A 14,388-nucleotide genomic window follows, 5' to 3' on the forward strand; every position below is an offset into this window, starting at 1 on the left:
ACATCTCAATATAACCCATCACACCATCTCAATATAACCCATCACACCACATCAATATAACCCATCACACCATCTCAATATAACCCCTCACACCACATCAATATAACCCATCACACCACCTCAATATAACCCATCACACCATCTCAATATAACCCATCACACCATCTCAATATAACCCATCACACCATCTCAATATAACCCATCACACCATCTCAATATAACCCATCACAACATCTCAATATAACCCATCACATCACCTCAATATAACCCATCACATCACCTCAATATAACCCATCACATCACCTCAATATAACCCATCACAACATCTCAATATAACCCATCACACCATCTCAATATAACCCATCACACCATCTCAATATAACCCATCACAACATCTCAATATAACCCATCACACCATCTCAATATAACCCATCACACCATCTCAATATAACCCATCACACCACATCAATATAACCCATCACACCATCTCAATATAACCCCTCACACCACATCAATATAACCCATCACACCACCTCAATATAACCCATCACACCATCTCAATATAACCCATCACAGCACCTCAATATAACCCATCACAGCACCTCAATATAACCCATCTCACCATCTCAATATAACCCATCACAACATCTCAATATAACCCATCTCACCATCTCAATATAACCCATCACAATCTAAATATAACCCATCACAACATCTCAATATAACCCATCACAGCACCTCAATATAACCCATCTCACCATCTCAATATAACCCATCACAACATCTCAATATAACCCATCTCACCATCTCAATATAACCCATCTCACCATCTCAATATAACCCATCACCATCTCAATATAACCCATCACAACATCTCAATATAACCCATCACACCATCTCAATATAACCCATCTCACCATCTCAATATAACCCATCACAATCTCAATATAACCCATCACAACATCTCAATATAACCCATCACACCATCTCAATATAACCCATCTCACCATCTCAATATAACCCATCACAATCTCAATATAACCCATCACAACATCTCAATATAACCCATCACACCATCTCAATATAACCCATCACACCACCTCAATATAACCCATCACACCATCTCAATATAACCCCTCACACCATCTCAATATAACCCATCACACCATCTCAATATACCCCATCTCACCATCTCAATATAACCCATCACAACATCTCAATATAACCCATCTCACCATCTCAATATAACCCATCACACCATCTCAATATAACCCCTCACACCACATCAATATAACCCATCACACCATCTCAATATAACCCATCACACCATCTCAATATAACCCCTCACACCACATCAATATAACCCATCACACCATCTCAATATAACCCAGCACACCATCTCAATATAACCCATCACACCACCTCAATATAACCCATCACAACATCTCAATATAACCCATCTCACCATCTCAATATAACCCATCACACCATCTCAATATAACCCAGCACACCATCTCAATATAACCCATCACACCACATCAATATAACCCATCACACCATCTCAATATAACCCAGCACACCATCTCAATATAACCCATCACACCACCTCAATATAGCCCATCACACCACCTCAATACAACCCAACACAACATCTCAATATAACCCATCACACCACCTCAATATAACCCATCACACCACCTCAATATAACCCATCACACCATCTCAATTTAACCCATCACACCATCTCAATATAACCCATCACACCATCTCAATATAACCCATCACACCATCTCAATTTAACCCATCACACCATCTCAATATAACCCATCACACCACCTCAATATAACCCATCACACCAACTCAATTTAACCCATCACACCATCTCAATTTAACCCCTCACACCACATCAATATAACCCCTCACACCACCTCAATATAACCCATCACACCACCTCAATATAACCCCTCACACCACCTCAATATAACCCATCACATCATCTCAATATAACCCATCACACCATCTCAATTTAACCCCTCACACCACATCAATATAACCCATCACACCATCTCAAGATAACCCATCTCACCATCTCAATATAACCCATCACACCACCTCAATATAACCCATCACACCACCTCAATATAACCCATCACACCACCTCAATATAACCCATCACACCATCTCAATATAACCCATCACACCATCTCAATATAACCCCTCACACCATCTCAAGATAACCCATCTCACCATCTCAATATAACCCATCACACCATCTCAAGAGAACCCATCTCACCATCTCAATATAACCCATCACACCATCTCAAGATAACCCATCTCACCATCTCAATATAACCCATCACACCACCTGAATATAACCCATCACACCACCTCAATATAACCCATCACACCACCTCAATATAACCCATCACAACATCTCAATATAACCCATCACACCACCTCAATATAACCCCTCACACCACATCAATATAACCCATCACACCATCTCAATATACCCCATCTCACCATCTCAATATAACCGATCACACCATCTCAATATAACCCCTCACACCACATCAATATAACCCATCACACCATCTCAATATAACCCATCACACCATCTCAATATAACCCATCACACCACCTCAATATAACCCATCACACCATCTCAATATAACCCATCACACCACCTCAATATAGCCCATCACACCACCTCAATACAACCCAACACAACATCTCAATATAACCCATCACACCACCTCAATATAACCCATCACACCATCTCAATATAACCCATCACACCACCTCAATATAACCCATCACACCATCTCAATATAACCCATCACACCACCTCAATATAACCCATCACACCACCTCAATACAACCCAACACAACATCTCAATATAACCCATCACACCACCTCAATATAACCCATCACAGCACCTCAATATAACCCATCACACCATCTCAATACAACCCATCACACCACCTCAATACAACCCAACACAACATCTCAATATAACCCATCACACCACCTCAATATAACCCATCACAGCACCTCAATATAACCCATCACACCATCTCAATATAACCCATCACACCACCTCAATATAACCCATCACACCACCTCAATATAGCCCATCACACCACCTCAATACAACCCAACACAACATCTCAATATAACCCATCACACCATCTCAATATAACCCATCACAACATCTCAATATAACCCATCACACCATCTCAATATAACCCCTCACACCATCTCAATATAACCCATCACACCATCTCAATATACCCCATCTCACCATCTCAATATAACCCATCACAACATCTCAATATAACCCATCTCACCATCTCAATATAACCCATCACACCATCTCAATATAACCCCTCACACCACATCAATATAACCCATCACACCATCTCAATATAACCCATCACACCATCTCAATATAACCCCTCACACCACATCAATATAACCCATCACACCATCTCAATATAACCCAGCACACCATCTCAATATAACCCATCACACCACCTCAATATAACCCATCACAACATCTCAATATAACCCATCTCACCATCTCAATATAACCCATCACACCATCTCAATATAACCCAGCACACCATCTCAATATAACCCATCACACCACATCAATATAACCCATCACACCATCTCAATATAACCCAGCACACCATCTCAATATAACCCATCACACCACCTCAATATAGCCCATCACACCACCTCAATACAACCCAACACAACATCTCAATATAACCCATCACACCACCTCAATATAACCCATCACACCACCTCAATATAACCCATCACACCATCTCAATTTAACCCATCACACCATCTCAATATAACCCATCACACCATCTCAATATAACCCATCACACCATCTCAATTTAACCCATCACACCATCTCAATATAACCCATCACACCACCTCAATATAACCCATCACACCAACTCAATTTAACCCATCACACCATCTCAATTTAACCCCTCACACCACATCAATATAACCCCTCACACCACCTCAATATAACCCATCACACCACCTCAATATAACCCCTCACACCACCTCAATATAACCCATCACATCATCTCAATATAACCCATCACACCATCTCAATTTAACCCCTCACACCACATCAATATAACCCATCACACCACATCAATATAACCCATCTCACCATCTCAATATAACCCATCACACCACCTCAATATAACCCATCACACCACCTCAATATAACCCATCACACCACCTCAATATAACCCATCACACCATCTCAATATAACCCATCACACCATCTCAATATAACCCCTCACACCATCTCAAGATAACCCATCTCACCATCTCAATATAACCCATCACACCATCTCAAGAGAACCCATCTCACCATCTCAATATAACCCATCACACCATCTCAAGATAACCCATCTCACCATCTCAATATAACCCATCACACCACCTGAATATAACCCATCACACCACCTCAATATAACCCATCACACCACCTCAATATAACCCATCACAACATCTCAATATAACCCATCACACCACCTCAATATAAGCCCTCACACCACATCAATATAACCCATCACACCATCTCAATATACCCCATCTCACCATCTCAATATAACCGATCACACCATCTCAATATAACCCCTCACACCACATCAATATAACCCATCACACCATCTCAATATAACCCATCACACCATCTCAATATAACCCATCACACCACCTCAATATAACCCATCACACCATCTCAATATAACCCATCACACCACCTCAATATAGCCCATCACACCACCTCAATACAACCCAACACAACATCTCAATATAACCCATCACACCACCTCAATATAACCCATCACACCATCTCAATATAACCCATCACACCACCTCAATATAACCCATCACACCATCTCAATATAACCCATCACACCACCTCAATATAACCCATCACACCACCTCAATACAACCCAACACAACATCTCAATATAACCCATCACACCACCTCAATATAACCCATCACAGCACCTCAATATAACCCATCACACCATCTCAATACAACCCATCACACCACCTCAATACAACCCAACACAACATCTCAATATAACCCATCACACCACCTCAATATAACCCATCACAGCACCTCAATATAACCCATCACACCATCTCAATATAACCCATCACACCACCTCAATATAACCCATCACACCACCTCAATATAGCCCATCACACCACCTCAATACAACCCAACACAACATCTCAATATAACCCATCACACCATCTCAATATAACCCATCACAACATCTCAATATAACCCATCACACCATCTCAATATAACCCATCACAACATCTCAATATAACCCATCACACCACCTCAATATAGCCCATCACACCACCTCAATACAACCCAACACAACATCTCAATATAACCCATCACACCATCTCAATATAACCCATCACAACATCTCAATATAACCCATCACACCATCTCAATATAACCCCTCACACCATCTCAATATAACCCATCACACCATCTCAATATACCCCATCTCACCATCTCAATATAACCCATCACAACATCTCAATATAACCCATCTCACCATCTCAATATAACCCATCACACCATCTCAATATAACCCCTCACACCACATCAATATAACCCATCACACCATCTCAATATAACCCATCACACCATCTCAATATAACCCCTCACACCACATCAATATAACCCATCACACCATCTCAATATAACCCAGCACACCATCTCAATATAACCCATCACACCACCTCAATATAACCCATCACAACATCTCAATATAACCCATCTCACCATCTCAATATAACCCATCACACCATCTCAATATAACCCAGCACACCATCTCAATATAACCCATCACACCACATCAATATAACCCATCACACCATCTCAATATAACCCAGCACACCATCTCAATATAACCCATCACACCACCTCAATATAGCCCATCACACCACCTCAATACAACCCAACACAACATCTCAATATAACCCATCACACCACCTCAATATAACCCATCACACCACCTCAATATAACCCATCACACCATCTCAATTTAACCCATCACACCATCTCAATATAACCCATCACACCATCTCAATATAACCCATCACACCATCTCAATTTAACCCATCACACCATCTCAATATAACCCATCACACCACCTCAATATAACCCATCACACCAACTCAATTTAACCCATCACACCATCTCAATTTAACCCCTCACACCACATCAATATAACCCCTCACACCACCTCAATATAACCCATCACACCACCTCAATATAACCCCTCACACCACCTCAATATAACCCATCACATCATCTCAATATAACCCATCACACCATCTCAATTTAACCCCTCACACCACATCAATATAACCCATCACACCACATCAATATAACCCATCTCACCATCTCAATATAACCCATCACACCACCTCAATATAACCCATCACACCACCTCAATATAACCCATCACACCACCTCAATATAACCCATCACACCATCTCAATATAACCCATCACACCATCTCAATATAACCCCTCACACCATCTCAAGATAACCCATCTCACCATCTCAATATAACCCATCACACCATCTCAAGAGAACCCATCTCACCATCTCAATATAACCCATCACACCATCTCAAGATAACCCATCTCACCATCTCAATATAACCCATCACACCACCTGAATATAACCCATCACACCACCTCAATATAACCCATCACACCACCTCAATATAACCCATCACAACATCTCAATATAACCCATCACACCACCTCAATATAAGCCCTCACACCACATCAATATAACCCATCACACCATCTCAATATACCCCATCTCACCATCTCAATATAACCGATCACACCATCTCAATATAACCCCTCACACCACATCAATATAACCCATCACACCATCTCAATATAACCCATCACACCATCTCAATATAACCCATCACACCACCTCAATATAACCCATCACACCATCTCAATATAACCCATCACACCACCTCAATATAGCCCATCACACCACCTCAATACAACCCAACACAACATCTCAATATAACCCATCACACCACCTCAATATAACCCATCACACCATCTCAATATAACCCATCACACCACCTCAATATAACCCATCACACCATCTCAATATAACCCATCACACCACCTCAATATAACCCATCACACCACCTCAATACAACCCAACACAACATCTCAATATAACCCATCACACCACCTCAATATAACCCATCACAGCACCTCAATATAACCCATCACACCATCTCAATACAACCCATCACACCACCTCAATACAACCCAACACAACATCTCAATATAACCCATCACACCACCTCAATATAACCCATCACAGCACCTCAATATAACCCATCACACCATCTCAATATAACCCATCACACCACCTCAATATAACCCATCACACCACCTCAATATAGCCCATCACACCACCTCAATACAACCCAACACAACATCTCAATATAACCCATCACACCATCTCAATATAACCCATCACAACATCTCAATATAACCCATCACACCATCTCAATATAACCCATCACAGCACCTCAATATAACCCATCACACCATCTCAATATAACCCAGCACACCACCTCAATATAACCCATCACACCACCTCAATATAACCCATCACACCATCTCAATATAACCCATCACACCATCTCAATATAACCCATCACACCATCTCGATATAACCCATCACACCACCTCAATATAACCCATCACACGACCTCAATATAAGCCATCACACCATCTCAATATAACCCATCACACCATCTCAATATAACCCATCACACCATCTCAATATAACCCATCACACCATCTCGATATAACCCATCACACCATCTCGATGTAACCCATCACACCATCTCAATATAACCCCTCACACCATCTCAATATAACCCATCACACCATCTCAATATACCCCATCTCACCATCTCAATATAACCCATCACAACATCTCAATATAACCCATCTCACCATCTCAATATAACCCATCACACCATCTCAATATAACCCCTCACACCACATCAATATAACCCATCACACCATCTCAATATAACCCATCACACCATCTCAATATAACCCCTCACACCACATCAATATAACCCATCACACCATCTCAATATAACCCAGCACACCACCTCAATATAACCCATCACACCACCTCAATATAACCCATCACAACATCTCAATATAACCCATCTCACCATCTCAATATAACGCATCACACCATCTCAATATAACCCAGCACACAATCTCAATATAACCCATCACAACATCTCAATATAACCCATCACACCATCTCAATATAACCCATCACACCACCTCAATATAACCCATCACACCATCTCAATATAACCCCTCACACCATCTCAATATAACCCATCACACCATCTCAATATACCCCATCTCACCATCTCAATATAACCCATCACAACATCTCAATATAACCCATCTCACCATCTCAATATAACCCATCACACCATCTCAATATAACCCCTCACACCACATCAATATAACCCATCACACCATCTCAATATAACCCATCACACCATCTCAATATAACCCCTCACACCACATCAATATAACCCATCACACCATCTCAATATAACCCAGCACACCATCTCAATATAACCCATCACACCACCTCAATATAACCCATCACAACATCTCAATATAACCCATCTCACCATCTCAATATAACCCATCACACCATCTCAATATAACCCAGCACACCATCTCAATATAACCCATCACACCACATCAATATAACCCATCACACCATCTCAATATAACCCAGCACACCATCTCAATATAACCCATCACACCACCTCAATATAGCCCATCACACCACCTCAATACAACCCAACACAACATCTCAATATAACCCATCACACCACCTCAATATAACCCATCACACCACCTCAATATAACCCATCACACCATCTCAATTTAACCCATCACACCATCTCAATATAACCCATCAAACCATCTCAATATAACCCATCACACCATCTCAATTTAACCCATCACACCATCTCAATATAACCCAGCACACCACCTCAATATAACCCATCACACCAACTCAATTTAACCCATCACACCATCTCAATTTAACCCCTCACACCACATCAATATAACCCCTCACACCACCTCAATATAACCCATCACACCACCTCAATATAACCCCTCACACCACCTCAATATAACCCATCACATCATCTCAATATAACCCATCACACCATCTCAATTTAACCCCTCACACCACATCAATATAACCCATCACACCATCTCAAGATAACCCATCTCACCATCTCAATATAACCCATCACACCACCTCAATATAACCCATCACACCACCTCAATATAACCCATCACACCACCTCAATATAACCCATCACACCATCTCAATATAACCCATCACACCATCTCAATATAACCCCTCACACCATCTCAAGATAACCCATCTCACCATCTCAATATAACCCATCACACCATCTCAAGAGAACCCATCTCACCATCTCAATATAACCCATCACACCATCTCAAGATAACCCATCTCACCATCTCAATATAACCCATCACACCACCTGAATATAACCCATCACACCACCTCAATATAACCCATCACACCACCTCAATATAACCCATCACAACATCTCAATATAACCCATCACACCACCTCAATATAACCCCTCACACCACATCAATATAACCCATCACACCATCTCAATATACCCCATCTCACCATCTCAATATAACCGATCACACCATCTCAATATAACCCCTCACACCACATCAATATAACCCATCACACCATCTCAATATAACCCATCACACCATCTCAATATAACCCATCACACCACCTCAATATAACCCATCACACCATCTCAATATAACCCATCACACCACCTCAATATAGCCCATCACACCACCTCAATACAACCCAACACAACATCTCAATATAACCCATCACACCACCTCAATATAACCCATCACACCATCTCAATATAACCCATCACACCACCTCAATATAACCCATCACACCATCTCAATATAACCCATCACACCACCTCAATATAACCCATCACACCACCTCAATACAACCCAACACAACATCTCAATATAACCCATCACACCACCTCAATATAACCCATCACAGCACCTCAATATAACCCATCACACCATCTCAATATAACCCATCACACCACCTCAATACAACCCAACACAACATCTCAATATAACCCATCACACCACCTCAATATAACCCATCACAGCACCTCAATATAACCCATCACACCATCTCAATATAACCCATCACACCAACTCAATATAACCCATCACACCACCTCAATATAGCCCATCACACCACCTCAATACAACCCAACACAACATCTCAATATAACCCATCACACCATCTCAATATAACCCATCACAACATCTCAATATAACCCATCACACCATCTCAATATAACCCATCACAGCACCTCAATATAACCCATCACACCATCTCAATATAACCCAGCACACCACCTCAATATAACCCATCACACCACCGCAATATAACCCATCACACCATCTCAATATAACCCATCACACCATCTCAATATAACCCATCACACCATCCCGATATAACCCATCACACCACCTCAATATAACCCATCACACGACCTCAATATAAGCCATCACACCATCTCAATATAACCCATCACACCATCTCAATATAACCCATCACACCATCTCAATATAACCCATCACACCATCTCGATATAACCCATCACACCATCTCAATGTAACCCATCACACCATCTCAATATAACCCATCACACCATCTCAATGTAACCCATCACACCATCTCAATATAACCCATCACACCATCTCAATATAACCCATCACACCATCTCAATATAACCCATCACACCATCTCAATATAACCCATCACACCATCTCAATATAACCCATCACACCATCTCAATATAACCCATCACACCATCTCAATATAACCCATCACACCATCTCAATATAACCCATCACACCACCTCAATATAACCCATCACATCACCTCGATATAACCCATCACACCATCTCGATATAACCCATCACACCACCTCAATATAACCCATGAGACCACCTCAATATAACCCATCACACCATCTCAATATAACCCATCACACCACCTCAATATAACCCATCACAGCACCTCAATATAACCCATCACAACATCTCAATTTAACCCATCACACCATCTCAATATAACCCATCACAACATCTCAATATAACCCATCACACCATCTCAATATAACCCATCACAACATCTCAATATAACCCATCACACCACCTCAATATAACCCATCACACCATCTCAATATAACCCATCACACCATCTCAATATAACCCATCACACCATCTCAATATAACCCATCACACCACCTCAATATAACCCATCACACCATCTCAATATAACCCATCACAACATCTCAATATAACCCATCACACCACCTCAATATAACCCATCACAGCACCTCAATATAACCCATCACAGCACCTCAATATAACCCATCACACCATCTCAATATAACCCATCACACCATCTCAATATAACCCATCACAACATCTCAATATAACCCATCACACCATCTCAATATAACCCATCACACCACCTCAATATAACCCATCACAGCACCTCAATATAACCCATCACACCACCTCAATATAACCCATCACAGCACCTCAATATAACCCATCACACCATCTCAATATAACCCATCACACCACCTCAATATAACCCATCACAGCACCTCAATATAACCCATCACAGCACCTCAATATAACCCATCACACCATCTCAATATAACCCATCACACCACCTCAATATAACCCATCACAACATCTCAATATAACCCATCACACCACCTCAATATAACCCATCACACCACCTCAATATAACCCATCACAACATCTCAATATAACCCATCACACCACCTCAATATAACCCATCACACCATCTCAATATAACCCATCACACCACCTCAATAGAACCCATCACACCATCTCAATATAACCCATCACACCACCTCAATATAACCCATCACAGCACCTCAATATAACCCATCACACCACCTCAATATAACCCATCACACCATCTCAATATAACCCATCACACCATCTCAATATAACCCATCACACCACCTCAATATAACCCATCACAACATCTCAATATAACCCATCACACCACCTCAATATAACCCATCACACCACCTCAATATAACCCATCACAACATCTCAATATAACCCATCACACCACCTCAATATAACCCATCACACCATCTCAATATAACCCATCACACCACCTCAATATAACCCATCACAGCACCTCAATATAACCCATCACACCACCTCAATATAACCCATCACACCACCTCAATATAACCCATCACACCATCTCAATATAACCCATCACACCACCTCAATATAACCCATCACACCATCTCAATATAACCCATCACACCATCTCAATATAACCCATCACAACATCTCAATATAACCCATCACACCATCTCAATATAACCCATCACAGCACCTCAATATAACCCATCACACCACCTCAATATAACCCATCACAGCACCTCAATATAACCCATCACACCATCTCAATATAACCCATCTCACCATCTCAATATAACCCATCACACCATCTCAATATAACCCATCACACCATCTCAATATAACCCATCACACCATCTCAATATAACCCATCACACCATCTCAATATAACCCATCACAGCACCTCAATATAACCCATCACACCACCTCAATATAACCCATCACAGCACCTCAATATAACCCATCACACCATCTCAATATAACCCATCTCACCATCTCAATATAACCCATCACACCATCTCAATATAACCCATCACACCATCTCAATATAACCCATCACACCATCTCAATATAACCCATCTCACCATCTCAATATAACCCATCACACCAACTCAATATAACCCATCACATCACCTCAATATAACCCATCACATCATCTCAATATAACCCATCACACCAACTCAATATAACCCATCACACCATCTCAATATAACCCATCACAGCACCTCAATATAACCCATCACACCATCTCAATATAACCCATCACACCATCTCAATATAACCCATCACACCACCTCAATATAACCCATCACACCATCTCAATATAACCCATCACACCATCTCAATATAACCCATCACACCAACTCAATATAACCCATCACACCATCTCAATATAACCCATCACAGCACCTCAATATAACCCATCACACCATCTCAATATAACCCATCACACCATCTCAATATAACCCATCACAGCACCTCAATATAACCCATCACAACATCTCAATATAACCCATCACACCATCTCAATATAACCCATCACAGCACCTCAATATAACCCATCACACCACCTCAATATAACCCATCACAGCACCTCAATATAACCCATCACACCATCTCAATATAACCCATCTCACCATCTCAATATAACCCATCACACCATCTCAATATAACCCATCACACCATCTCAATATAACCCATCACACCATCTCAATATAACCCATCACACCATTCAATATAACCCATCACAGCACCTCAATATAACCCATCACACCACCTCAATATAACCCATCACAGCACCTCAATATAACCCATCACACCATCTCAATATAACCCATCTCACCATCTCAATATAACCCATCACACCATCTCAATATAACCCATCACACCATCTCAATATAACCCATCACACCATCTCAATATAACCCATCTCACCATCTCAATATAACCCATCACACCAACTCAATATAACCCATCACATCACCTCAATATAACCCATCACATCATCTCAATATAACCCATCACAACATCTCAATATAACCCATCACACCATCTCAATATAACCCATCACACCACCTCAATATAACCCATCACAGCACCTCAATATAACCCATCACACCACCTCAATATAACCCATCACAGCACCTCAATATAACCCATCACACCATCTCAATATAACCCATCACACCACCTCAATATAACCCATCACAGCACCTCAATATAACCCATCACAGCACCTCAATATAACCCATCACACCATCTCAATATAACCCATCACACCACCTCAATATAACCCATCACAACATCTCAATATAACCCATCACACCACCTCAATATAACCCATCACACCACCTCAATATAACCCATCACAACATCTCAATATAACCCATCAC

At 41.0% G+C, this 14,388-nt stretch overlaps 1 protein-coding gene across 5 annotated transcripts in view; it reads left to right on the forward strand.

Annotated features, from left to right (window-relative positions):
- Window positions 1-14,388, forward strand: part of grin1a (glutamate receptor, ionotropic, N-methyl D-aspartate 1a) — a 447,138-nt gene that overhangs the window by 346,651 nt on the left and 86,099 nt on the right. The gene's annotated exons all lie outside the window — the stretch shown is intronic.

Source organism: Heterodontus francisci, chromosome 32 (genome assembly GCF_036365525.1).
Source record: "Heterodontus francisci isolate sHetFra1 chromosome 32, sHetFra1.hap1, whole genome shotgun sequence".
Classification (NCBI taxonomy): domain Eukaryota; kingdom Metazoa; phylum Chordata; class Chondrichthyes; order Heterodontiformes; family Heterodontidae; genus Heterodontus; species Heterodontus francisci.